At 51.4% G+C, this 26,677-nt stretch overlaps 1 protein-coding gene across 4 annotated transcripts in view; it reads left to right on the top strand.

Moving 5' to 3' along the window:
- Nucleotides 1-26,677, top strand: part of RALY (RALY heterogeneous nuclear ribonucleoprotein) — a 118,379-nt gene that overhangs the window by 30,418 nt on the left and 61,284 nt on the right. For 3 of the 4 annotated variants that reach the window (XM_083801218.1, XM_083801219.1, XM_083801220.1), the window contains one exon: nt 12,712-12,802. The exons of the other annotated variant lie outside the window; for it this stretch is intronic. The gene's annotated coding sequence lies outside the window, so the exon portion shown is untranslated. The remainder of the gene's footprint in view (nt 1-12,711; nt 12,803-26,677) is intronic. 4 annotated transcript variants of the gene reach the window in all.

Genomic DNA, 26,677 nt, shown 5'->3' with positions numbered 1-26,677 from the left:
CTTCTATCTTGGTGATAGGATTTGATGGACGGATGGAGGTACTTTCCTGAAAATGACCTTAGAGTAAGAAATATATTTTCAGGATTATTTTTCTGATTAGTAATGCCTGAAGACAGTAAATGAATGAATTAAAAATTTCTGAACACTAAAACAGACATGCCTGGATCAACCTCTTGCACTGGTGCACGTTGCACGTGGGCTCGAAGGACTGCAAGGCAGCACCCAACTTGGAGTGTCAGGTCTTCTGTATCACAGCTGCCCATGAGCAACCCCAAGCAAGTGCTTTGGGGGCTTTTCTTAGACATCTCCACCTCCTTACATGGGAGGGGAGCCTGTCCAGCTCTCCTGCGCTGGTAGCTACGTGCTGTACTGCTCGAGTGTTCACCGCCAGCTTGTGGCTGTGTGGCAAACCTTACTTTAGCTCCAATGTGAAGGTCTGATGCCTAGCCTGTTGGAAAGCAGCTGTGTCACCTCTTAGCCTTCCTTTCGTAGGTTAAACAAGCCCAAATCAGGCAACCACTTTCTTGATATCGTTGCTTTTCAGCTCTGGAACATGAAGCCGACTGCTTTTCAGCCCAGCTCCGGGACCAGTGCCCTGGCGGCTGCAGCACTGTCCAGTCTGCAGGCTGCGCTGGGCTCATTTCTTTGTGCAGTGGAGGTATCTCAGCCCCCTGGGGACGTTTTCATTCAGCCCTGTGCTCCTGCTGGCACCGGCCATTGCAGCGAGCCCAGATGGTGCTTCCCGTGCAGCTGCTGCATCAACGTCCCCAGGTGGGCAGGTGACGAGCTGAGCAGTAAACACCAGTAGGAACGGGCCGTCATATTTTCCACTTGCTCCTGCCTGATTTCTGCCTCTTAGCCATGCAGAAGCTGCCAGAAGTAAAGAATTACGCGCCCTGTATGATGGCTTCAAAATGGAAGATGTCATTTGTCTCAGGTTATCAGTCAGCCCTGAGAGCTACGGCGGGATCTGCCGCGATGTTATATAACCCCATCCAAGCAATATTTTTTCCACTCTGTGAAATAATTTGGTGAATTTCTAATTACACAAATCTAATTAAAGGCTGAATGGAACGACTATGCCTAATCATAATGATACACCCATTTCATTAAAAAAAGAAATTGCTTGTGTACAACAAACCATCCAATTTAGTGCAGAATTAATATAAGCCTCCCCAGCTGGAGCGGTGCAAGCACCAGCTTGGGCACGTGTTCCCGGGAGGCCCACACAGCCCCACTGCTGCGTGGGGCTGGAAACTCTGCCTCTGCTGCAGGTGGGGTCCCAGCAGGTGTCTGCGTGGTGTGGGGGGATAAAAGACCCTGCCGGGTGGGCAGAGGGTGCTCGGCTTGGAGGGACCGTGGTCTGCGGTGCACGTGGGGCTGTGCACGAGCACCTGGGTGGGCACTGAGCTGGGGTTTAGTGAGTTTTCTGTCCAAAGCTCAGCAGCTGTGGAGCAGTGGATGCGCCTTTGCTGAATTTCCATGTCAGCTCTCCTGGAAGCTCTGGTGAGCCACCACCGACCGCAGCGGGGAGCGGGTCAGGGCTCGGCTGCCCTGTGTGCCGGGCTCTCGATTCCTCCCGTCGGCTCCCAGGAGTTCTGCAGCGTCCCGACCAGGAGGCAATTTTCTATAGCAAGACACAAGCCTTAATCCATGCAATCGAGCGTCAGTTGCAGGGGCAACGGATGCACTTGTGGGCCTGAGTGGAGTTTTCTATTAATATTGCTGCAGTAGCTTCTTGCTGAAATCACTCTAGCAAGAGCGACTTGGGCTCTGTGCTTTCCTTAACGGTTGTGCAGCGTGAAGCTATCCTAGAGCATGGAGTCTGCGCCCGAATTTCTGGCAGGTCTGCAAGAATTCAGCTCTCAGGTGGGGAGCCAGATATTGGGCGGAGGAAATAATATCAGGGCAATGAGGTTAAATAGATAATTGATTTTTTTTTTTCAGCGCTGGTCTCGGGTGTGAATCCATTGAGGTTAATGAAGTAAGGCAAATTAAATTGAATTGCCCTGTATGGAAAGCTTAGGCTGGCATGTAGCCTGTTTCAGGGGCTCCTTGTGGTAATCCTTTGCTATTTTTGATGGCTGTTGGTGTCAGCTCTTGTTTGCGCTGGCTGAAAGGAGCTGAATGCCTACAACAATTTTAACTCTCAACAAGGAAAACTGCAAGTCATAAGCAAGCCTCCCACTTTGTTTCCTTACTTAAACACTTGGATCTGTGTGCTCACTGGGTTTGGTTCTGATCTTGCAGTGGTTTCGCGGACCTGTGGGGCACTCAGTCTGGTGATCTTGCCAAGCCCCACAGCTAGATGTGCCCAGCCCTGAGCCAGAGCCTTTCCATCCCCGCATTGCTGCGATTCCATGAGAAGCCATGCAAGGCGTCGCTATAAGTAGCCTCTCCTGGATGAGGTGTCAAATATTTGCTGCAGAAGTACTCGTGGCATCTTGGCAAGTCTTAGCTCTGGAGCCCAGATTAAATTCTGATTTGGATCGTGATATCCAGCCCTCCCCTGGTTCAGGCTGGCCGTGTTTGTTTGACTTCCTGGTCTGAGCAGGTGGGAAGCAGACATGTGCTGGTAGCAGCTGTGTGTCTCAGGTGGCACGGGGGGTTTGTCGACCTGCTTTATTAAAATGCTTGGGTAATATTTTGGTTGTGATGGGTCTGTTCACACTGGAGCTTCCCCTGGTGATGCAGCCCTCTCTGCGTCCCTGTTCATTGTAGTGAAGGATAAAACGCCAGCGAGCTCGGGGCAGCTGGGGCACGCTGTAACCAGCTCTTCTTGCAGAATTTGAGATTGGAAGGGACCTCTGGAGAGCGCCTGGTCCAACCACCCTGCTCAAGCAGGGCCAGATTGTTGCCCAGGAAGGAAATTGCCGTGAAGTTCATCGCTCCAGGTGGAAGAAAAAAAGCAGGAGGGAAGTGACTTAGGAGGAGGACACAGGTCGCTGCACATCTCCTGGGGACAGTTCAGGACATGTTCCCAGACTTGCCGTGTGGCTATGCTACTCCAAAGCCTCTCTGAGAGCTTTGCTATGAGTTAACAGGTGGGATGGATTTTCAGCGTGGATGCCCCAAACTCTTGACAGGTCTGAGCACGGGCCATGTAGGGGCTTGGATTTTACGGGCTTTACCAGCTCATGGGGTTGATGCACCCAGCACCTCCTGGCAAGTCCCTGGTTGCTCTGGCACCGAGTCAGTGCAACCCCAGGGAGCAGCAGTACCCATCCTGTGCTGTTTCACAGTGTTCCTGCACAATGTCCTGCGTGGTGCCACAGCTAGAAATAATCACAGGAACGGCTGTGAGCCTGCAGTGAGGGAAGGGGAGAGGGAAGCCCCGGGTCTGCATGAGAAATTTGACTCTTGCAGTTGGCAGGAGCCTGTCAGTCATGCAAGCAGCATGTGTGAGGAGGTTTCAGTCTCCCTTGCTGGATAGTCACTGGCTAGATAAATAAACAGGATCTGTTTTTGTCTTCAGCCACCACTGCCTCCTGCTAGCCTTGACTTTTTGACTTGTCTCTGTATTTTTAGCTGCAGGACACCCTGTCCCCAAAGCCGGCGAGGACCTGAGGTTTCTCATACCTCCCTGAACACGTGAAGCCAGCTCTCGCCCTTCACCACGTCCTACCTAGGAGAAGGGGAGGTGTCGGTCAGCACGGTGTCTTCTCCCTTACGCCCTAACATGTAACTGAGCTGAGGACCTGGGGTGTGAATCTCCCTTTGGAATCTCCCTTTGGAGTTTGTCTTATCGGTGGTTGTGCTGAATAAATGTGTGGGGACGGTTTCTGTCCTCCCTGTGAGATGTGGCGGAGTAGTGGTGGAGGAGCCCTGTGTGCAGCCCAGCTTGGCACTCGCAAGGTGGGACGTTGTGGGTGTGCGGGGCCGGGTACAAGCTGCAGGGGGTTGGTCCGGGGGCTGTCTCCATCACCACCCGTAGGTCTGCACGGAGCAGAGACCTTGCCGTGTGCCCACCTGGGGCTGCAGCTGCGGGCAGTGGTCCCACAGGACATCTGCCACCTGTGGCATGGGGACAGGCACCGTGCAGGTGGCGTGCTCAGCCCACGGGTGGCCGGGGGACACGTCAGCTGTGTCCCTCCCAGCACTTCTGCCCACGGCCAGTCCTTCCCTGGGATGGAGCTGTTCAGGCCTCGTGCTTGCACCGTGAGCCTGTCCGCGCTGCGCACCTCCTCCTGGGCTGGGATTATAGAATATAATTATAGAATTATAGAATATCCCGAGTTAGAAGGGACCCATAAGGATCATCGAGTCCAACTCCTAACTATACGTCATGCCACAACCCGCGAGATCCAGCATGTCAGAGGCCCTCTTTCCTCCCTCAAGTCTAGAACTGAGAGGGCCCGAATTGTTTTCCCTTTCTATCTTTTGCCTTATTCGTGTATGAAGAAATAGAGTAAAAGAGACATTTTATTACATTCGGCGAAACATGATGTTTCTTTGTGTCTTACAGAGAGTGGAGGGGGTTGGGAGTTTATTCTCTTTTATTTAAAAGTAGAAAACAATTCAGCATAATGCAAAATTAAACATCACTGGCTAACTGATCAAATGTTTTCCATGTGGGAAGCGCTGAAGCTAGCATGCATTTCACTGTGGTGCTTCTGGTGCTTTGCTGCTGCGGGTGGGACTTGGGAAGGAGCATCCCTGGTTTTGGCAAGTTCAGCGTCTGCGTTTACCCACACCTGCCTTCTGAGCTCCCCTGATCCTCAGCTCCATGGGGCTGCAGGCTCAGCTCTCCACCATCCTTTCACCTCCTTTATCTCCACTGAAGTCCTCATTCAGACACTCACTGCAGCCTGGACTTCAGTTTAAGCATCTGAGCAGTTGCCTTGATGTAATTAGGGCTATCTGTGTGCCTGGGGGGAAGCAGACGCTGAAGCACTTTGGATGGAGGTATGGAGGCTCATGCATTTCAACCGAGCCACAAAATCGGTTGTATGGGGGCACCTGGGCTGCCAGCCCCGTTGCTCACCCCAGTAGCTGTGGGTGTAAGCTGAGCCTGTGATTGTGACCTCTCCCCGCTGCTGAAGGCTGCATGTCCCGCGGGCTGTTGTTTGCGCTGCGCTGACACGTGTCTGCGTGAGATTGTGTGACCACCTTGTCCCTTGGGAGAGCCATCCAAGGTCACCAGCTGCTCTCTTGCGGCACCCGAGGTGGCACATCTGCCTGCTGGGGTCCGGCTGTGCCTGGGGGCTTGGCCTCTGCGTCCCCACCCTGGCATCACGGGAAGATGCAGAGAGGGAAAAGTGAGACCAAGCAGATGCAGGCTTAGGTTTTACTGGGTGTGAGCTGGAGGTACAAGGGGCTTCTGGAGAGAGTCCAGACGTAGGACCGCAGAGATGGGGAAGGGACTGCGGCACCTCTCCTGGCAGAGAGCTGGGAGCGGGGACTTCTCAGCATGGAAGAGAGGAGGCTCAGGGCGATCTCACTGCTGTCTGTACCTGCCCGAAGGGAGCGTGCGGAGGGGATGGAGCCAGGATCCACTCAGCGGTGCCTGGGGCCAGGCGTGGAGGCAGTGGCTGCTGCTGGATTTGCATGGGCAGCGTTACCTGACCTTCTGTGCAGCCGGGGTGACCCAAGGTGGTAATTTACCATCCGAGTGCCAATCCAAACAGCTGAGATATTTTGCATTTTTTAATGGTTCTCTACTGCGCCTGAATTAACAGGAAAATGGACTGAAACTAAAGTGAGGCAATTGAAGGCAGAGAATGACAAATTGGCTTTAGAGCGTGGCAGCGATGCGCACTGTCAGGGGTTCACACACTGACCTTTATCTAAACAGAACTGTGTGTAACAGATAAGAATATTTAACAATAATTAATGTCACATCATCGCAGAGAACAAAACGACTACATCAAACAGGCAAGAAATCCACTGCAAATTACTCAAAAGGGAAATGTCAGCTTCTTCATATCTGCAACCTGCCTTGTGCTGATGGTGCTGGAATGAGAAGGGAGGGCATCCGAGTAAAAAAGCTATTAAAATGATTTAAGGAGTGGATAATATATATATAAATGGGCGAGAGAGGCGGAATGGAGCAGAACAACAGCCAGCCTGCCGGACCGGACTTGTGGAAAATCAAACACTAAACTGAGCTGATAATTGGGTGCAGGGATAAATGTGTGTAAGCCAATTATCTCCGCTGCTGGGGTTTTGACGGGTGGCTGAGGTTTCCCTTTCCTTTCCCCGCTGTCTCCGCGGGCTCCTGCTGCGCTGTGCTTCAGCAGCACCTCTTGCACGGGTAGGATCTAGCTGCTTGGGCTTTGTATTCGGGAGAATCACCGCTGGCAGTGGATGCTGAGATGATTTTCATTCTGTTGCCAAAGTGGGGCTGTCCCACGAGGTGTGGGGAGGGCAGCGGGGCTGGAGCATGGGCCCCACGTGCGTTGCTGGCTGCAGCAGGCAGTGCCAGTGCTGGGTGAGGGCTGGCGAGCACGGCCGGAGCTCTGGGGCTGCAGGGGTCTGTGCCACAGACCAGGGGGTGTTCTTATTTTCATTTTTAAGAAATTATAATAATATGGAGGCTTTTAAAGTTATTTTTGCTTTCCCTGGGACTGGACCAGGGAAATGCACCAGGCGTTAGGGGAGATGCAACGATGCAGCCTCCTGGGTGAACAAGAGCTTGCAAAGGTCAGTTGGGCAATCGCAAAAGTCTCTTCACAAGCAGGGTCCGGAGTTCTGCAGAGGGATGAGACCAAAGTTTTGTCTCTTTGGCTGACCCCAGCAGCCCCTCCAAGGGGTGGGGGGATCCCACTGCTCCACCAGCTTTCCTGCATGCCTGCAGCACCTGAGCCACTGCAGAGGTATCGGCCTCTCCTTGTGCCATGCAGCTGCTCCTCCTTGGAAATATTTATCGCCAAGAAATGATGGCAGGTGATGGGAGAAGATCCTGGAGCTGAGCCTGCACAAATCTCATAAAAATCTCAGCCCTAGACATGAAGTGTTACAGTCGTCCTTGGCTTCGTTCCTCTAAAGCTGGTGGTGATGCAAGGGAAAAAATATCCCCTTTTATTCTAACAGGGCCCTTGTGCCCATTATAGTAAACTATTTCCTAAACAAAAATTAATTTATCTGCATGACCAATTGTGGGAAGTGCTGTTAGCCTCAGTTAGTAGAGATGAGGTTGAAGCACAGAGCTGGAGCCCAAGGTCAAGCAGGACAGCTGGGGAGGAGCCGGGAACTGATCCTGGGTCTCCTGGATTCCTCGCTGGTACTGTAAAGGCCAGTCCTCCCTGCAATGCCATGCCCAACCTGCAGTCCTGCTGGCCACCAGTCAGTTTTGTTGTCAGCATTTTCCTGGTGGGAGGAGGCAGCAAGGTGCCTCTGGATTAGCAAGGTTGTGAAAAATAGCTTTCCAGCTGGCCTGATGACCTTCTGGCAGCAGGAGAGAATTTATAGGCAGAAGATGGAGATGTGATTTAAAATTAGCAGCAGTGGGGAGCTGTGCCTTTACTTCTTGAAGTGGAGCAGGAAAACTGACTTGTCCCTGATCCCATCCTGGGCTGAGAAATGGTTTTGGGTTTCACGTCTCCATTACAGAAAGCACTCAGCATCTCACCTTGCTTTCCTGCAAAGCAGCCACGGTGCAAAGCTGGGCTCTGCCGATGCAGTCACTGAGAGCGTCTGATATGCTCAGCTGGTGAGCAAACCTAGCCCAAGGCTGGGCGAGCAGATAAGTTCCAATTAGGGGATCTGAATATTGATTCACTGGGGAGAAGATATGACATTAAAGAATCACTGGAAGACTAAAACCATGCCGGTGTATTGCTTAAAATGAAAGGCAGTGAATTTGCATTACAGTGTGGGGCAGGACTTTGAAAATGAGGGGCAGCTACTAATTAGAGCGCATTAGTTAACATAGTTCACCCCTATTTTATCTCCCATGGCCAGAGACACAGAAATGGCACTTGTTAGAGAAATAGTATTTAGCTCCAGAGTGTTACCGATACCATCCAGAATGACACAAAGGCCTTTGAGAGATCTTACATTTCAGTCATTCCTTTTTTCAGGAGACACGCCGTCGTGTAAAACCAACCCAGCCAACAACCCAGGAGCCTGGAAACACAGCTCCGAGCTGAACCAGGCTGCGGTGGTTTTGAAGTCAAATGGTTGAGCCCGTCCACGTTTTCTGCCTGCCTGTCTTAGCACTTGGGTGGCACTTTTTCACTGGCAGGTATTGAAAGTACCCTGGCGGGCAGCTGGGTGCCACAGGCACCATCCTTACGGCAGAGCAGAGCTGGGGCACAGGCAGGTCCAAGCCCCCAGCCCTCGTGCAAAGCCCGTGCTGGAGCACGCCTCGGAGCGGAGGGGCACACGTGGCACGTCTGACTTTGGGCATCCTCAGACTGAAAGCCTCAGTGGTGGCGGCTGTTCTGCGAAGGCTTGAGCCAAACAAGCTGCCCTAAACCCCCAGACTCTCTGTCAGTACAAGAGGTGAACTCCAGGTCTCCTTCCCCCTGTACCCCTCCTGTGTTAACAGAACCCGCAGTGAGCAGCATCACCTGTCCTCCGAGCTCTGCTTGCTCCTCCTTGCTTCTGCTCTCTGCACAAGGTCAACTTGTATCCTCAATGGTGACTTGACAAGAGCGTTTCATCACTTTTTTCCCTACTCCTGGAGCGTGAAGGAAGGGTTTGGGCAACCTGAGGGAAAGCAGAGCACTCTCCCACCCGACTCGATTCCCAGGGCAGTTTCCGCGCCCTGGGGTCACTTCTGCGGCTGTGTGCTGCAGTGCAACCTGCGAGCAGGAGGGGGTGCATCAGACCCTGTCAGACACTTCATCCATCAGGGCATGGGGAAGCAAAGCGATGCCCGGCGAGGAAGAAGCAGGAGCAGCAGCTTCAGTGTTAGCACCTCGGTGTGAGGTGAAGGCTGTGCTGGGGTACCTCTGCTCGCCTGCCCTCTGTGCCATCGCTAGCCCTGCACCACGAGGTTTTGGCAAGGGCTGGTGCTGCCCGAGGGTAACGTCCTGAAGCTGGCTCCTCTTCTTTTCAAACCACTTGGCTTCACGAAGTTGTCATTTCTTCTATCCCATATCAAAAGGATTTGTATCTGAGGAAAAAAAAAAAAGAAAGAAAAGAGAAAAGGAGTTTTCAGGTCGCACCATCTGATTCTTGCTGCTGGTGTCAGCCTTTTTTATGTGCATCCAGAGCCCGTGCCATTTCACACCTGCTCCGTGCTTGTTTTTAAATGACACATAATGATGATAGGCAGTGTAAAGATGAAGCTTCATCCCCAATTAAATTGCATTTTCTGTCTTTTCATTTCCTGCCCCAGTTGAGGAGGAAACCCCTGGAGAGCAAGATCTTTAAGTTTAATGAAGTAGGAGGTGCCTGCAAAACTAAAGGTGATCTTGTTTGTAAGAAGAAGATCGGTGCTGATACAGAATGTTTCCAGAATATTGTGCTTCTGTGTGATGCCCCAGGGAGTGTTTCAGGTTATTGGAAATGCAAATGTAGGAATTTCAGGTCATCGGGTGAGAGCGTTCAGCCTGTGACAGCTGCTGCTCAGAGCTGCCAGCAGCCCCAGTTCTGCGTGGGACTGGACCTTCTTCACTGTCTCTGGAGATCCCAGTTGATCCCACTGGTGCCAGCGCAGTGGGTCATGTTTGGCACGTGGTCTTCGCATCCCTCCGGACTTCATCCCAGCATGAAGTGGGGATGCGATCGGGGTGCTGGGGTGAGGTTCTCCGTGCCCTCTGATTCCAGCCCCACCGCTTCTCGCTGCAAGTTCCCTTTGCTTCTTTATCAAAATTCAGCCCACTGTGGTGAATCCCCTGCCCTGAAGATGAGTTCTTGGTTTTGTAAGGGTCTATGATATATCTTAGTCAATATCTATGCTATTTCATCCTTTATTCCTTCCCCCAACTTCCTCTGAATGCCATCCAGTACTGGTGATTTATTACCCTTCAGTGCGTTTCGCTTTTTGTTGGAGAATTTATATTTAATTTTTATACCCGTTATCATTCAGGGAGAGAAGGGAAATGCTTTGGGAGCCCAGAGTGAAAATAAAACAGCACATTTTGGTGCAGTTACTTAGTTTGAAAGATGTTGTTGTATGTTGGCAGGGTATTTACCTCCTTCCTCCTTTTCCATCATCAGTTGAAGTGATTCTAGAAAAATCACAGGATGCTGCACTGCACTGCACAGGTGGACTCCAGCATTGCAAAGGCTGGAGCCTGCTGCTCCTCCTGCCCGAGTTCATTAGGACTCATGCGATAAAGAAGGAGTTAGAATAAGAGCAGGACAATTTGGTCTTCAAAGTAGCTGTGCGTGGAGAAACGAGGAGTTACGGAGCAACAGAGGGGGACTTCCTTTTCTTAGCCCCCATGACCTTGCTAGTGGTGAGATTCTTCTGTGCCACCTCCTGTACACCTGTAATCTGAGGTTAATTTCGTAGAGCTCATCTGAGTCAAACTTCACATCCTAAGGAGCACAGAGGTGAGTAATTTGGCCCTTGGTCTCACGGCAACACCAGCGCATGGTGCCAATACCACAACTAAGTGCTTCTGATGCTCTTTGCACAGTGTCCTTCTGCTCCTCATAATTCCGTAATTCCTCCCTCCAGCCCCCACTGAAAAAAACATTGTTTTTTTCTTATCAAAAGTGGAAGATTTTAGGAGCAAGATAAAACTCTTTTGCCTGAGCCAAGGGACCTGGGTGAGTTTGGGAGGAGGATGGGGGAAGGCGTTTAGAAGTTCATCCAGATGTCTGGTAAAAATTCTGCTCCTTCTTCCTTACTGGGATTTGCTCCTGTAATTCTCTGTTTGCCACATCCCCAGCGTCACTGAGACTTTTGATGTTCAGGGCTCTGCTCCCACCCAGTTTGACTCCAAATTTCTCTTATTCATTCCTCTCTTCTACATCTCTCTTGCACGAATGCCCATTCTCGTGGTATCTCTGAACTCATGGAGTACTGAGAGATGCAACCAGATGTCTTGAGAGGTCCAATAAACCTGGTTGATGGGTCCATTGAAACAGAGGGGAACTGAGGAAACAGCACTGTCAAGTTCATCAGCTTGGACTCTTTATCGGGTTCTTGGTTGACAGCAAAAGTGGCCCCCTGGCCACCTGGTTTTAGCCTGTGTCACTGTGGTGGCTTCTTCATGCAGAGCTTTGAATCCCCGTGCACGAGGGGTTGTCCCTTCTGCGCTGAGACTTCTGCTGCGAAAGCCGCCGTTTGGTCACTGATCGACGCACTGAGTTGTCCTTGGTGGTGGTTTAAGCCCAGCGGTTCATTTCTCTGTCTCCTTAGTACTTTCTCTGTTTTAATTAAAAGCTTCACTCCAGTTTGACCTTCTGCAGTGCTGTGGCATATCTGAGGCTGAAGTGAGCCTCTAATTACGGGGGGCCGCTGGTGGTGGCTGCACTCAACGCTCACCCTGCTGTTAGCCACAGCTGGCAGATCCCTGCCTGCTGCCCCCCGTCGGAGCAGGCAGCCCAGGTGCCAAGTATTTCACAGAGCAGAGTGTAAAAGTACTGCTCCATCAGTGAGAGCCCTGGGAACTCATTCAGGAGACATTGCTGGGAATCATCACTGACTTCAGGAGGGTGGAGGAGGAGGAGCAGGAACCTCACCTTGCTCTGTTGCCTGTTTGTACATTGTCAGCTAGCCCAGGCTGATTTGAAGGAATTGGTTCCAATTACTGGATTTGTTAATGGTTTAGGACTCGGAGTATGGGGTCTGGGTCCAGTTCCTGAACGCTCGGGACTGTTTGGGCTGCGAGCTCAGAGACGCGGCCGCTGCCTGGGCGCCGGAGAGCAGGGGGACGTCTCGCTGCACCCCGGCTGTTTGACCGCAGCTCCTGCGTCCTCGCTCAGGACTTGCGGAGCTGAGGCCGTGTTCGGTGGGCAGCTGGTTGCAGAGGAGGGGTGTTTTGGTGGAATCTGGATCCCACCACTGAAAAAGCAGTCAGCCCACTTTTGGGATGAGCAGTCATCTCCGCTGTCTTGGCCACAGCCTTCCCAGCGAGCAGAGCCACTTGCTGGGCCAACAGTGCCGATGGTGCTGCACCAGCAGCGTGCTGAGCGGGCACTTGGTGTTGCCCAATGTAACAAATGCCGTGGATAATCCTGTAGCTTCCACTTCTGAATCGTAACTCCCTGGGTTAGTTTCTGCCTCCCAGGCTTCTCAAGGTGACAAAGCAGCGCGTTGCACAGTCCAACCGGGTATCCCAGCCTGTGGGAGGAAAGGGAAGGCACCCTAGCTGCAGTCCTGGAAGGTGTCCTGGCAGTTCAAACGGAACCCAGAGGAACTGGCTTAAAGGAGAGCATTTCAGTTCAATGAACAAAATGTTTGCTTTACTGTGAAATATTTAATTTTGAAGAAACCCTCTTTTCCCTTAACAAATCCCAGCCATCGTGACCGAAAATTCCCGTCCTCTATCCATCAGGTACCTCGTTCTCTGCAAGCACGTACACGATGTAGCAGGTTTTGTGGGATTTCCCGAGCCTGAGCCAATCTGAAGCAAGCTATCCCAAGTATTCAGTCCTGCAAACACAACTGCCTCTGTCTCCGGCTTTGAGCCCCTTGCTAAGCAGCTCAGAGTCTTAAGTCCAAAGGTCTTGGGTCTGATCCGTGCAGACAACCAGCCAGAGGCTTATCTTCCCAATGCGGCATACCCTCCTCTGCCGTGGATTAGAAAGTACTGGATTATCTGCTTGCCACAACCGGTAGAAAACTGTGTGTCCTGCTTCTTGTAGGGCGAAGCTGAGACCGCAGAGGGGTGCTGCGCCTGCTCCCGGACCTGGTGACGGGAAGGACTAACAAACACAAGTGCCCACACCATTCCCGGTGAGTAGCTGCGTCCTGCGTTACACGCGGAGGTGGTGAGCGGTACGGGAGCGCCCTGCCATTAGTTCCTGCTGCGGCTCTGCAAGGAGAGGCTCGCCACAAGCCTCTAAGGACACCTGGCTTCGTACGCCAGCTGGTCCAAGTGGGTTTTGCTCTGCAGTCAGGCTGAAGGCTTTCCTTTTGAGCCTGCTGGGTGCGTGCTCGTCCTGGCCTGGTGCAAGCATTCAGGGGGTCGGAGGCTGGTGGCTGCGGTGAGGACCTGCTGCTCCCCCCTGTGCCACTGGCACTAGAGGCGAGAGTGCCTTCATCACGCCTGGATGCGCGGATAGTGATGGTTCGGATGTGGTGGGGTTCAGCACGTTTTAATTCCTCATTCTGCCGTGTCAGGGCTTGGGAAGATGAAAGCCGAGCCCCAGACTGTGGTATTTCCAGGGTAAGGCAGAAGAGCGCGGCTGTGACGGGCACGTGGGAGGGCGTGAGGAAAGCACTGAGGCGGCACTCGGACAGCTCTGGTCCAAGGGCAGCCAGGACACAGGCTTCTGTGCCCCCCGGGCAGGCCGGGCTGAAAGCACCTCATGGAAGAAGAGGTTTTGTGGAGGGATGGAAGAGGGTTTGGGGATCAGTGATGCTGTGCCCTAAGTATTGGGAATGCTGCTCCAGGAAGCGCTGGGGTGATCAGAAACTCATTGTGCTTGCCGAGCGACTGAAGTCAGTGTAGTCCAGAGCTGGGAGATCTCTTGCTGTGTTTGTGGGAGTTCTCTTTCACTGAGCACACAGTAAAAGGGCTCCAGCTGAATAAAAACTGGAGTTTGCTTCAGCAGAGACTGAATGAAGATTTCAGGACTTACTGGAAGCAATTGTACAATGCACAATGCGTGATATGAGCATGAGGTAGTGAAATGTTTTCAGCAATGGACTTTCCCCTCCGGTTCCCAGGCAGATAAAAGCAGCTCCTCAGTTTCCAGTTCTGCTGGGCTTGCAGCCATGGTGTAACACATTTGTTTTAATTGGTAGCATGGTTGCGTTTTTCCTTGGGAACTTAACGTAGGAGAGAGAAAAAATAAATGTTATCAGGTGGAACCTCCTGCCATATGGGTAAGAGCTCTGCTGTTGCTTGGTGGACACCAAGGGATACCACACTCAGGTTTACACCTTTTATCTTATTTGGAAATCTGATAGATGACACTCCAAAATAACAGAGGGCTACCCCCGATTCACCTGAATGTTTTCAAACCAAAACCAGGATGTTGAAGGAGAAGGGGAATTTGGCCTTGTTTACGATTTGGCTGAAACCTCTTCTTCTAGCTTAATATACCTCCCTTTAGTAGTAATGAAAACATCTTGTCGACTAACGAATTCTGACATGTGGATATGTTAAGCAAACAAGTGGACTAAAAGTCACCTTCGTGAACAAAGGAAGTACTATACCCTAATTCCCGAGACCTAGATTTAACTCAGCAAATTAAGTTATGGGATTCAGCAGCGTGGAAGAATCATAGGATCACGGAATATCCTGGGTGGGAAGAGACTCGCAGGGATCAAGTCCAACTCCCGGCTCTTCAGAAATATGTCATTTTTTGACATTCAGGGCATTTTAAGAAGAGTTCTGCCAGAAGTTTTTCAAACTTTTGTTTTGGTCATTGGCATATTAAACATTACTTTCAGCTATGGAGCCTTCTTTTCCTACAGGGTATTTATTGTAGCTAGGTGCAGCTGTGCTGTCCCCTAAGCAGAAGAAAGTCTCTTTTATCCTGCATACAGAGGCTGCAGGGCTTGAGCTGCAGCACCTTCTTCAATTGGCGAGCCCTGTGCTTTCACAGGGCTTCTGAACCCTTGAATGCTGCTGGCTGATTATTTGTTGCAATTATGGGGAGCTCACAGAGTAAAGGTTGATTCCAGAGGGAGCTCTGAAACTGCCGGTTTCTTGGGGGATATACAAAAAGCTGTGAAAATATCTGTTATTCAGGCAGCTCAAGGAGAGCATTGAGAGTAACTCCGGAGGATGAGGAGGGCTGATGAAAATGCCTGTTTTTTCAGCAATGCTGGGAAGATCACAGAAATACCTGTTTCAGGGCTGACCCACTGAGGTTTGGAAGTGTCCCATAGAGAGGGGACACAGAGCATCCTAAAAGGGTTTCGGTAGTTCAATGAAAACTGTGGATGAAGGTTTCCGTCTGTCGTCTCAGAAGCAGCCAGCGTCGGAGGGGGCCATCACAGTGTCTAATCACAAATAAATCCAGACTGTAATCACTTGCTCAGGTCATTTATCAGCTCCGGCAGTTCCTGTCCTCTCTGGATTAGGACGGGGCTCGGTCGCACTTAAAGCTACGATCTGGCAGTGACCTTCTTAGCACCCCGTGGGCCAAGGAAGGAAGCGATGTAACAGGTTGCTTAATTTAGAAGAGATGCTGTGGGTCAGAGGGGACTCACAGGTGCCAGTCCCAGGTGCAGGAGACGTGGGCGAGGGGCAGGCATGGCGCTGCCCTGGCTGGCGCTGCAGCACCCGCGGTGGCAGTGGCCGCGGGACATGGGGGCTGCAATCCTAGGGGCTGTGCACGAGGCTACAAAACCCTAAACGTGGGACTGAGTTACCCCTCTGTGCCTAAGATACTTCGGTCAAGGAAAACAATAGGCTTGAGGAACTGATGTACCTCGAGTGACTATAAAGTTGTTACTCTTCCCAGAGGCGCTACAGGTGCTGTGAGCCTCGAGAAGACAACCTGAGCCCATCGGGAGCAGCGATAGCGTGCAAAGCCCTGAGAGCAGGTTCAGCCGCTGTCAGCTGCTGGGCCCGTTGCTTGCAGCGAGCACTTTGCAGCACTCACATTTCAGCCAGCGTGGGCAGGCGCTTCGCACCCAGCGCTGACCTGCTTTGCCCCTCGTGGGTTGTTTCCTTTTTAAAAAATTCGTATTCTTCTGCAGGCAATTAGACTACGTGATTTCTGCAGTGTGGGTCCTGAGGTGTCCTCGCACAAGGCCTTTATTTATTTTTACATTGGCAGACATGTGCAGAGGAAATTTTCGAATGCAATTGCCTTGCCAGCAGCATCCCTTTCCGGCACAGGGTTACTCCAGCGGAGCCGTGCAGGTGGAGATGAAGCACGGAGTCGTTCGGAGCAGGGTGTGTTGTGCTTGGCTTCCCGAGCCCTGTTAGCGGCCCCACGTGTTTGTGACCATGGGCAGACATCTTCTGTTTGAAACCCAAGTGTCTGCAGGAGTGCCGTAACCTTGGCTGTCCACGGTGCTTCGTGTGTGTTTGCAAATCCTAAGGGAAGGGAGAAGAAACCCAAATAACTGAAAGCACCCTCAGACGATTCCCAGGAGGTAAAACAAAGCATGGGGTTTGGTCTGAAAGGGAGGCAGCGATTCAGACCTGTTACCGCTGTCTCCTGCAGAGCCCGGGAGGGAGATGAGGCCCTGCTCTGTGACCGCTCTCACAGCGGGCTGGGTGAGTGTTGAGCTAGAAAAGCCGTGTTCTTGGCAGTGAAGCTGTCTTTGGCTGTCATGGAAGCAGAGCTCGTCAAGAGTGGTTTTGATGGATGATTATTATTAAGGAGTTGTTTTGTGGTTGCAAGCACCGCGAGCACTCTCTGCAAAACGTAGATCCTGCTGTTGGCCAGCATGGAATTCCCCAGGACGGAGACGTCCCTTGCCCTTGCCCCCTCATCTCTTCGACCTGCGCAGAGCTGGGCTTAGCTGGCTCCGAGTAGGAACCTGAGCAGCCCTGACCACGGGCTGGGTTTTCCAGCAAGAGCCAAACCTGGCGTGCTGAGCTCCCAGAGGTGGGCACTGACCTTGGCTGGGGAGCTCGGTCCTCGCTTCTGCCTGCGCCAAGCTTCCGTTGCTGTGCTGGGGGTGAGCAGAACATGAGAAATGCCTTCACACAGCGTATGTGATCCGGTGCACTGCGCCTGCTGGGGGTTAAAGCACCTCCCCGAGTCAGCGATTGAATGCGAGAGCTGGGGTGGTTTTCTGCGATCGACCGAAATGAGCAAGTGATCCATAGTGAGTGCTGGAGCTGAGAGCTGAGTTCTCTGCAAATCTCGAACGTATCAAAATAACACGTCAATGTAAATTATCTGATTTTCGAGGCAAGGGGGGGTTGCTTTTTAATTCTGGGATTTGCTGCTTGAAATTATCTTTGCTTCTCAGAGCTTCTTCACGCTTGAAGGTTAATTCAGACTGAGGTAGTGCATGAATCAAAAATGTAAAATCTTTTCCCGAGTAACTGCTTGTGTAAGCACCAGCTGACAGATGATGACACGAGTTGCCTCTATGGCTAAGGGTAGCTCCCATGCTCAACGTTCAGGCACAAATGCTTGCAGAATGAAACTTTAAAGGTTTCTAAGCTTCGAGTGATCAGTCACGGACGTGTCCCCCAGCTGCACGTAGGCGTTCATTGAACTTTGCAGAGCCCAAGGAAGTGCTCACAGGCTTGGCACGGGGAGGTTGTATTTACTGACACCCTGGCTTCTTAGAGAAACAAGCAGATAGCCAGGAGGACTGAGGACAGGTTCTTCTCACCTGTGTCTGAACCACCAGGTCCCAACCATCTTGGCTTGTTTCTCCTTCACCCAGGAGGCATTTTCTCCCTCTCCTGGCAAGAGCCAGTTGCTGCCCACTCAAGGATTATTATATGTTATAAGATAAGCCAGAGATAAGCCAGGGAACAGGATTTAATACCAGATGAAGACAGGTTCAAGTCTACGCCTCACAGTTCAAGTTCTCCACCGTAATTTTCCCAAGTTCCCTGCCCAGTCAGCTGTGCTTAATCCTTCAAAGGTATCCAGTCACCTTTGAGGGTCTGGGCCTGAATTTCTCAATCCTAAACCTTTATAAGGGAATATTTTTTCTGCTCCAGCTTCATCTGCTGTTGTACCTGTGAAGACATTACCCCATGCAGTGCTCAGACTCTGGGCTCAGACCAGGTGCAGTTTTCTGGCTGCCCCTCTGAGTACCAGAGCTGGAAGGGGAGTCAGAAAGTAGAAGGCAAGGGGATGCCTTAAAATGAAAACCTGAAAATAAATCTCTTTTTGTACATCTTTTCTTGGCTTCCCCTTGCAAGGCTGTATCAGCGTGCGCTTGATGGGATGTGATGGCTCTGACCCTGTCAGATGCATCAAACATGACATGTGAGCGTGGATTTTCTTAAACAGAGAAATAAGAATTAGCAAGAAATGCAGAGAAGACAAACAAACAGATGGCTGCATCCTTCATCAATAGAAATCTGGGCCTGGGATTTGCTTTCAGCGAGGTTTGAATTGGGGATTTTAGGAAATTAGTCAAAAAGTCGCTTATTTTACCACCCCCCTTATGTAGCATTTCATCTTCATGCACGTTTCCCCTGTGAGGCGGTGACCTTTCGCAGGCTGCGGTGACACAGAGAAGTGGCACTGATGTGGGGGACCTCGTGCTGCCGGGGCTGGGGCTGGGCTCCTGTCCCCTGCGTGCTGTGACAGCCAGCGAACGCTCGGTGCCGCGCGTCCCCGCGCCGATGGTCCGTGCCTTGGGAAGGGCAGTTTCCTTCCACAATTCTGGGGTGAGGGGCGAGATTTCTTCCTGGGGTTAGAAGTTGCACTAAAAAACAGGGTCAGAGGGTCAGTGAGGGTGGCCTCGGGGTGGCCTGTCCAGCCCTGGGGGACAGGTCTGTGTCCTTGGTGGGTGAGCTCTGCAGGGACAAGCTCTGCCACGGGCTCTTCCTGATGCCTTCAGAGCAGAGGGACAAACAGGGACCATGTCAGCTGTGGTCAAACAGGTACCATGTCAGCTGTGGTCTTCTGCTTGCTCGTTCTTTCTGGAGCGACAGGGGAAAGCCTTGTAATCAAACCCTCGTTTGTTCTTCGGCATCTGTCCCTACAACCTTGGCTTTGCTTTCTGGCAAGGCACAGGTCTCACACCCACATCCCATTGACCTCCCTTGGGTTACCTCCTCCTCCGGATGAAACAACCCCACCTGCAGACTGTGACTGATGGTTGAACACATGCCTGTGTTGCATCAGGCCCCAGACTGAATACAGTTGGGTTTTGGGGTTCCCTGTGCCATGGCATGACAGCTTGCAGCAAGTATTAGGAATTGCTTAGCTGGAAGCATTAGGAATTACTCATCTCAGCGCGTGTGTTTGTGGGAAGATACAGGCACTATTCTTGAATTTCTTCTAATTCAGATAGAATTGGGAAATAACACAGATTTTGTGTGAATCCTCTTGAATAACATTTCTTTTTGAAAGTGCTGCAGAGGAGCAGCAGGTCAGGGAGGGCAGACTCACGCCTCTGGAGCTGGATTGAACCACGCACAGTCTGAGTGGAAGGTGACACACACACCACGCCGCTGAACAGTGACTCCTTGTAGCTAGGAGGGTTGCTAATTACAGGAATTAGTGTTTTAAAGGGCGTAAGTTTAAAACACAGGTGTAGTCAGAGAAGTAACTTTGGAAGGGGACGTTTTCCTCCTCAGACCTGCCTCCCACATGAGTTCAGGGACGTCTTGTTGCAGTACGGGTCTGGGGGAAGCACTGCAAGCGGTGTCCCCACGTGTCCTGCAGCTGCTGAGCAAGCTCCCACATCCCAGGTGAGCCGCAGGGATGCTGTGCTGACACCTGCCCTGCGCTGTGGCGTTAATTTAAAGCACTGCGAAGTTGGGGGCCAGCTGCTGGGCTGCAAAACCTCACCCCGCGACAATCCAGAGGCTCTCCGTCATCTGCTTGTGCCTTCATATATGAGAATAAGGCAGCTTTTGTTGTTGTCAAGTGATGAAATTCCCCTGAGTCCCAGTAGCAAATCCTGAAGGGGGTGTTGAAGGCGCAGGGAGAAGACTCCAGGGGTCTATGTTTGCATTCTGGATTTGTGCATGTTAAGAAACGCACACAAAAAGGGGACGGGTGGTGTCTGGTGGGGATGCTGAGCGGGGTCAGGTCCAGTGCAGGCTCCCTGGGGTATCAGCATCCCGCAGTGCCCATCTCAGCCCAATGCTGGCCTGTGATTACACCACAACTAATATTTCCTTGATCCGAGCCTTACTGCTCTGTGTGGCTCTGCTCTGGTGTGTTAAAAGGGACTGGGAATACACCCTTTGCCTTGTCTCTCTGCACTACGATGTCCCTGAGAAGTTACCTGCTTCCTAGTATCTGTCAGGTAAAACACACCATCAACTTAGCTATTTATAATCCAGCTTAACCAGAAGCCAAAGACAAGTTTGTGAGGCTGGAGAGAGGTCAGGGAACCCACTTAGCTGTCTGCAGTGTTATTAATTATCCATGGCTTTTTGTCCTACTTCCCTTCCGAGTGCTCGCTGTGACACGTGGGGGCCTGCTGCCGCCGGCTGAGCCGCGGTGCTGCTCCTTGTCCAACTTCAGCTGCCACCATCAGTGTGTTGATCTTGCTCTTTGAAAATAATCTGCCTTTTTTTTTTTTTAATTTACCTCTCATAGCTTTGGATGTCATTATTATTTCTTCTCCCCTCCTCTGGCACGTGTACCTTTTGCTTAAGATCTCAACCTTCCCCAGGCACCAGGCACCAGGGCAGACCATTCATTTTGAAGGATGCTGATTTAAAGACGAGATGAGATCCAGGCTTGCCCAATTTGTTCTTTTCCTCTGTGATTTGAAGGGCCTGAAAATACCCGCACAATTATTTCCCATCTCCACACATGCCCCTAGATGCTTTTCTAAAAACTGCCCCCCTGCTCCTGAGAAAAGCGAGGCGCCACGTGCAGTGCGGTGGCAAGTGAGAGCCCTCTGGTGAAATATTGCTTTAGGGGGCTATCTTGGCCAAAATATTCCATCTTGCAATGCCTCATCCCACGGGCAGCCCCTGTGCAGTCTCCTTTGGGGGCACAGGGGTGGATGGAGACCACTTGCAGGCAGGTGAGGGGAGTGCACAAGCCGAGGAGTGAGGCTCGGTGTACCAGCACCCCAGCACCGGCCATGCTGTCTCCTTTTGGAAGATGCTTACTTTCTTCTTCAATGGTTTTGTGCTTCTCATCCTCTTAAAAACGCATCTGCATTGTTTATCTGGCTGTTGCACGTGGTCACAGCCTTTACAGCCTCTGCCTTGGTTCTTATTACACTTTCCAAAGCCTCTTCATTCCCTGAGTTCTCTAATCTTTCCACCAGCACCCATGTTTTATGCTTTGGTTATGCCTCCCTTCCTTTTAATTAATTTTTCACACTACCTTGCTCGTCCCTGTTGCCCTCTTTTGTTTAATTTATTGTTCACTAGCCATCATAACCCCTGGGCAAGCCTTTAATTTATCTCTTCCTGCGTCCCATCGCCCCCCCTCTGTCCTTTCCCTTTATTGATTTCTCCAGCTTGATTTCATCCTGTGCTTGCCAGCATCATCTCCTGCTCTTCCCCCCCCCCCCCCCCAAAAAAAAAAATTGCTCGGCTGAATTTCTCCCCCCGTTAGCGACCTTGCTTCCTTGTCGGCACTATCCCAACAGGGCTGAGCCTGCTCTTTGGTAGGTAGGTCCCCACCTTGCTCACAGTTATTTTTTGCACTGTCCTCCACTAACCGTAATTTCCATCCAAGTTGCCGTAAGGAAATGGTCCTTCTCCTACAAGCCTCTGCCAAACCGAGGAGCCTTGGTGGCCGCCGCCCAGCACAACATCTCTGCTGAGCACGGAGGCAGCCTGGGGGCAAAGAAGAACTCCCCGGGGGCAGATGCCACCAGGTTTCAGCTCTGACCAAGGGCAGAGGTTGGCACGCTCAGGGGCTCTTTGTTCCTGCCATTATCACGGTGCTGACGAAGTGTTCCTTGTCCTGGAGAGGCCTGGGCTGCCCGCCGCCCAGCTGCCCCTCTGGTCTGAAGCTGTTGCCAGTCTGCACTTAAGTGATGAGGAAGGGGAGAGGGAATAAAAGACCCTTCGGTGCTCCAGCTGCCCCCTGCCAGCCACAGCCCAGATCGCAGGAACTGGGTGTGCACGGGCTGGGACAGGGAACCTTCAACTTGGCTTTCTGTTGGGAAGAACTTATGTATGATCTTATGTATGATCTGTAAATAAACGGCCCATCTACCTACAGACCAGCTCCTTCCATTACCACAGTGGGTTTGGAAAACAGTTACTGCGGGTACACGGGTTATTTTGTCATCTGTAGCTGTGTGATCTGCAGTCAGAGCCCAGGAGCAGGAGCGGGACGGTGGCAGGAACCGTGGTTTTAAGGTCTAGAGCAAGCATAAGATATAGGCATGCTGTGGCTCAAAACTGCGATAATGTACCCACATTTCTAGAGCTGTCCACACAAGAGAATACTCTGTTTAGAGTCTTGCTCGCATATGTGGTGTCTGTCTGCATGAACACTGAGCTGGTCGTGTCCGATGAAGGGCCAGAGCAAAGCTAGGAGGATTTGATGCTCTGTACAAAGGACTGTTTGGATGTACCACCTCCTGTCTCCCGGCTATGGGGTCGGTAAGAGCAGATGTCGAAGTAACGAGGTGGGTACTGAGGAGTCTGCAGGGTTGCTCTCCAGTCCCTGTGTCGTGCTGTTAAATCGCAGGGCAGCAACGCTGATGCACGGGTTATCACCTGCTTGCTTTTCGTGAAGAAGAAAGCTCAGAACAGGAGTACCTGCACTGAGAGATCAGGCCAAGAAAGTAAACACCTCTGGAGAAGGGTGGTCCTGAACACGTCTGCCCCAGGGACAGCAGAGCTTTGGCAAAGGACAGTCCCCATGAAGGTCTCTGCCCTGGGACACAAATTGAATGCGATTGAATTGATGGGTCGGTTGTAAATACTTCTAATTCTGTGGTGAGGTGTTAGCATTGTTTGGCTAGGAAATGAAATATGGTACCTGTATAAGGTGCTGTATTCAGCAGAGGTTTGTAGATGGGGGCTGAGAAGCGTGAGCTCAGCTCCAGCCCCAGGCTGGCCGTCCGTCTGCCGGCACGACCCGAAGGTAAACGCCGCAGCGCCTTGTTGCACTGTTTCCTTCTCCCCTTCTCTGTGCACAGTTATTTTGGTTCTTCCTAATTTCTGTTCTCCCTTCTTCATCCGAGTTCAACGTGATGGAGAGAATCCTTCAGATAAACTCTGAAAACAGATCGCTTCCTGGTGCTTTCAGGGAAATTCAAAGGTGTCCATGAAGTGCTGGCCTTTTTTTCCAAATTAAGAATCCCTCCCTGTCTATCTTGCAACAATTTTTACCATTACACAGGAAAAGCAGCCCAGCTCCCTGCTACCTCTCCTGCGTTGTGTCTGCAGATGCAGGAATATCTCTTTTTTAACGTAGGCAGAGCCCTTGCCCTGCCACTAAGAGCAGTTTTACACCGATTTGTGCTGGCAGATTTTTTTCCCAACCTGCTAAAGGAAACGTAAAGCCCACTTGGGTGGTCAATGAGCGCTACCCATCTCACGCCACACGCCATTAGATGAGGCTCGAGATCAAAACCTTGGTGTAATCTCAACAGCTGGGTAAATACAGAGACAGTTCCTTTTTTGTTTGCAGTTTGGTCAGGTTCAAGGCTGAGGAACAGATCTAGAGCTAGAAAAAGGGGCTTTGCCGTATTTTTTGCCAACTTTGTATTGAGACAGCATCTGACAGGAAGGGATGCATAAAGGTTTGGGTAATTTATCTTACATTGTGAATTGTGGTTCTTTTGTGAAATACCCCAGGCCCCTCGGCACAGTGATTGATTCAGTACATCTGCCTTCCCCAGTAAATGACATTTCTGTTTGTCTCCGTAGGTTCTCTGCAAATAAGGAGCTATAAATAAACAACAATATCTGTATTTGCAGGGGGTGGAAAGCTGCATTTAAGCTTTTCCTTTGCACATTGTAAACAAAAATGGACAATTAAGGCATACAGTAAGTCAAAGCTGTGTGGAAATCAGGAATGCACACAGATGCTGCTTTATGGCACATAAAACCTACGGTACTGTAAAAACACTTTATATTATTTTGCAGTTAGAGGAAAAAGTTTAGGGGTGTGCAGAATTTATAATGGGGAGCCGCCAAGCCTTCCAGTAAGTTTTGTGTTTCTGAGCCCACAAGCAGAGTACAGACGGAGTCCTTTGTGGTCCCGGAGGTTCGAGTCTCGATGGGCAACGCGAGGAGTGAGGATTTGGCAAAGAGCGTGGTGTCGCAGGGGCTCGGTGCTGCTAGCTGGAGTTGTTGCTGGCACCTCCTGCGCACCGAATGCAGTGAATTAGGGCTGTGCACAATGGAGCAGCATTAATGAGAGTTGCGGGAAGGTTTGACGAGCAGCATACAATTGAGTTTCGTCCCTGATTTTTGGCTTTTGGGCTCTGCGATGAGGCATTGCCCGAGGTGTCCGCGCCCTGCAGGTGCAGCCCGTGGATGCATGGTGCATCGGGAGACGAGTTTGTCCGCCCGGTGCGGCTCTCAGAGCGATGAGGGCAGCATGCAGGTCTTGCAGACAGGCCCTAGTGCAGCAGTTCCCATCAGCTTTAAAAGGATTTCCCAACCTATGTGCTGAATTTTGGTTAGAAGAACTTGTTTTAACATGGAACCCGCAGCTTTTCCACTGGGATTTTTCAAACCAGGCTCAGACATTGTTAGTAAGCTACTTCACAGTTAGTTACCTGCTTGACTTTTCAAGAGTATCATTCATTTTGCGCTGCGGTCACAGATTTTGAATACAAGATGCTTGTAGCTGTGGATAAGTCAATGGTAAACATTTTAATCAGAGAAGGAGGCTGATCTTCTGCAAGTCTCGATATCTGGTACACGGCTTTTTATTCAGATGAGTATTTGCCTAAGTAAATTCAAAAGGTCAGAGGCATGCCTGGCTGTCAAAAAGGTACAGGATTAATTCGCAGCACAAGCCACGAATGGGCCATTGCAGGCAGATACTAGGGCCATTGCTTGCTCAGTATCAGCTCAGCAGTAAAACCACGCAGCCTTGGTTTTATTCCTTTGGCAAAGCGCTTGAGAGAAAGCTTGGTCCCGCTGGCCTCAAGGTGGGTGACCGAGTCTGAGAGCCGAACCTCACAGGGTACGGGGGGGTTGTCCCGTTCTGAGCAGGGTGCTGAGTCCCTCATTCAGAGTCTGCCTGTGCTCAGCATGTCACTTTATAGGGTGTTCCAGGAGAAATGGCCATAGAAAAATGGTTCCCTCAGCTTCTCTTTACAACAGTAGCATTTCTTCCTCATAAGCGTTTTTCCACCGAGCTGTCTCCTCGGCAATCTATAGGCCTGGGCCTGCATCGCAGGGCTGCGTGCAGTACAAAAATCCTTCACCATCTTGTATCAGCATCTACTTCAACTGCAAGGAAAAACAAAGCCACGGGATGGGCTCTGCTGGCAGCTCATCCCGTCCTGCTTGTTCTTTGTCTCTGCTTTCACCGCTGCCTTTCACACTCCAACTGGTGGCATCCAGAGGGAGAAAACGTGGCACCAGCTGCAGGCAGGGACCCATGTCACCTGTGGCTGCACACCTGAAAGTGTCCCCTCCAGGTGGCACAGCGCCGTAGCGGAGCCAGCCAAGCACAGTGCCTCAAGTTCAGGTTCTTTAGATGCAGCGTGGTGGGGCCTGTGTTGGAAACCTTGCATGAAGGCAAGATGGGGAGCAGCGGTGCTGTCTCTGGCCTAGAGGGTTTGTGTGTCTCCGTGAGCTGCGGAGGCACTAGCTGAGCCATGCGGGAGCAGGGAGTACTCCGATGGCTTATCCCAAATTCCTTCCCCCCTGCGAGCTTCAGCAGGGACCAATGCCACCGCAGCTCCAGGGATGACAGGCGGGGGAGTCCATGAGGTCTGTGACCATGACCTGACATCAGTCATCTCCGTGCTGCAGAAACTGGATGCTCCGTGCTGCATCACAAACAAGGCTCCTGCCTGGTCAGGGAGGCCTTCTCACCTCTGCCTTCCGTTCTCTGTTCCTCGGTCCCTATAATCTGCCTAAGCTGATTCCCCTCAGTTCTGTAGTGCCTACAGTAGTGCATCAGTCCCCCAAGCATGCTTTGGGTTTCTTTGTCTTCATCTTTTGTAGTGTCTGTGTCCACCAGCACAATGCTGGAGCTGCCTCCTTAGTGCAGTGAAGCTTGTCCACGGGGAATGGCCTGGCCAAACTGGAAGAACCGTCTGTACTCAGCTGACTCCTACTTTCTTCTTAAGCCCTGGTATTAATATCATGCTTGTAAAATTGCAAGGTATTAAGTTTTTGTGGAGATGCTGCTCTTTGTGTTTTGAGACAGCTGATGGAAGTCTTAATACTGCAGGTGGTGTGCCACCAATCCCTGTAATGCTGCACTGTATTAGCACTGTGGTATCAGAAATATCCCTCCAGCAGGGAGCTTTGGAAGGCAGAGTGCATTGCCTTTATTCCTGGGCATGTGTATGCACGCTGCTCTTCTGGGTTCATGTTTGAATTTGCAAAGAATCTGTCACATCAGTAATGCCTCCTATGAATTTGGATATTAGTGTGAAAAAAAAGAAAAACATCCCTTCTCCAAAAACGTTGGGTGGCAAGACAGCCGCCAAGGTGGGAGGGGGACAGTGTGAAGGAGGGGACACCACCGGGGTGGCTGTTCCCTGTTTGTTGCATCTGCAGGACTGGCGGGCTCAGGAGCAGCCCCTTCTGACAAAGATGCTCACTTTTGTTATTTTTTTTTTTTCACTCTTATCATATTCCTTCTCTGTATCCATCTTCTCCCTTTCCTCGTGCATGACAGGACCGTGGGGCAGTGCAGCTCCGGTCAGCCTGGGCTGCTGAGCCCACCCAGAGCCGAGACCCCTGCCCGCCTTGGGGGTCCTGCCCCCAGACCCTGTGCCAGCAGGGGCAGCAGAAGGGGTTGCAGGGACTTTGGCTCAGGCGGCTCTGAAGGGAGGCTGGGGCTGGTAGCTAGACCAGAGGGTTTCAGCACCGAGAACTGGCCTTTATTGGTCTGCTTGTATTTTTCAGTTTTAAAAAATAACCCAGAA

Source organism: Anser anser, assembly GCF_964211835.1.
Source record: "Anser anser genome assembly, chromosome: 16".
In the NCBI taxonomy this organism is placed as follows: Eukaryota; Metazoa; Chordata; class Aves; order Anseriformes; family Anatidae; genus Anser; species Anser anser.
This window is presented reverse-complemented; position numbering and strand designations above follow the sequence as displayed.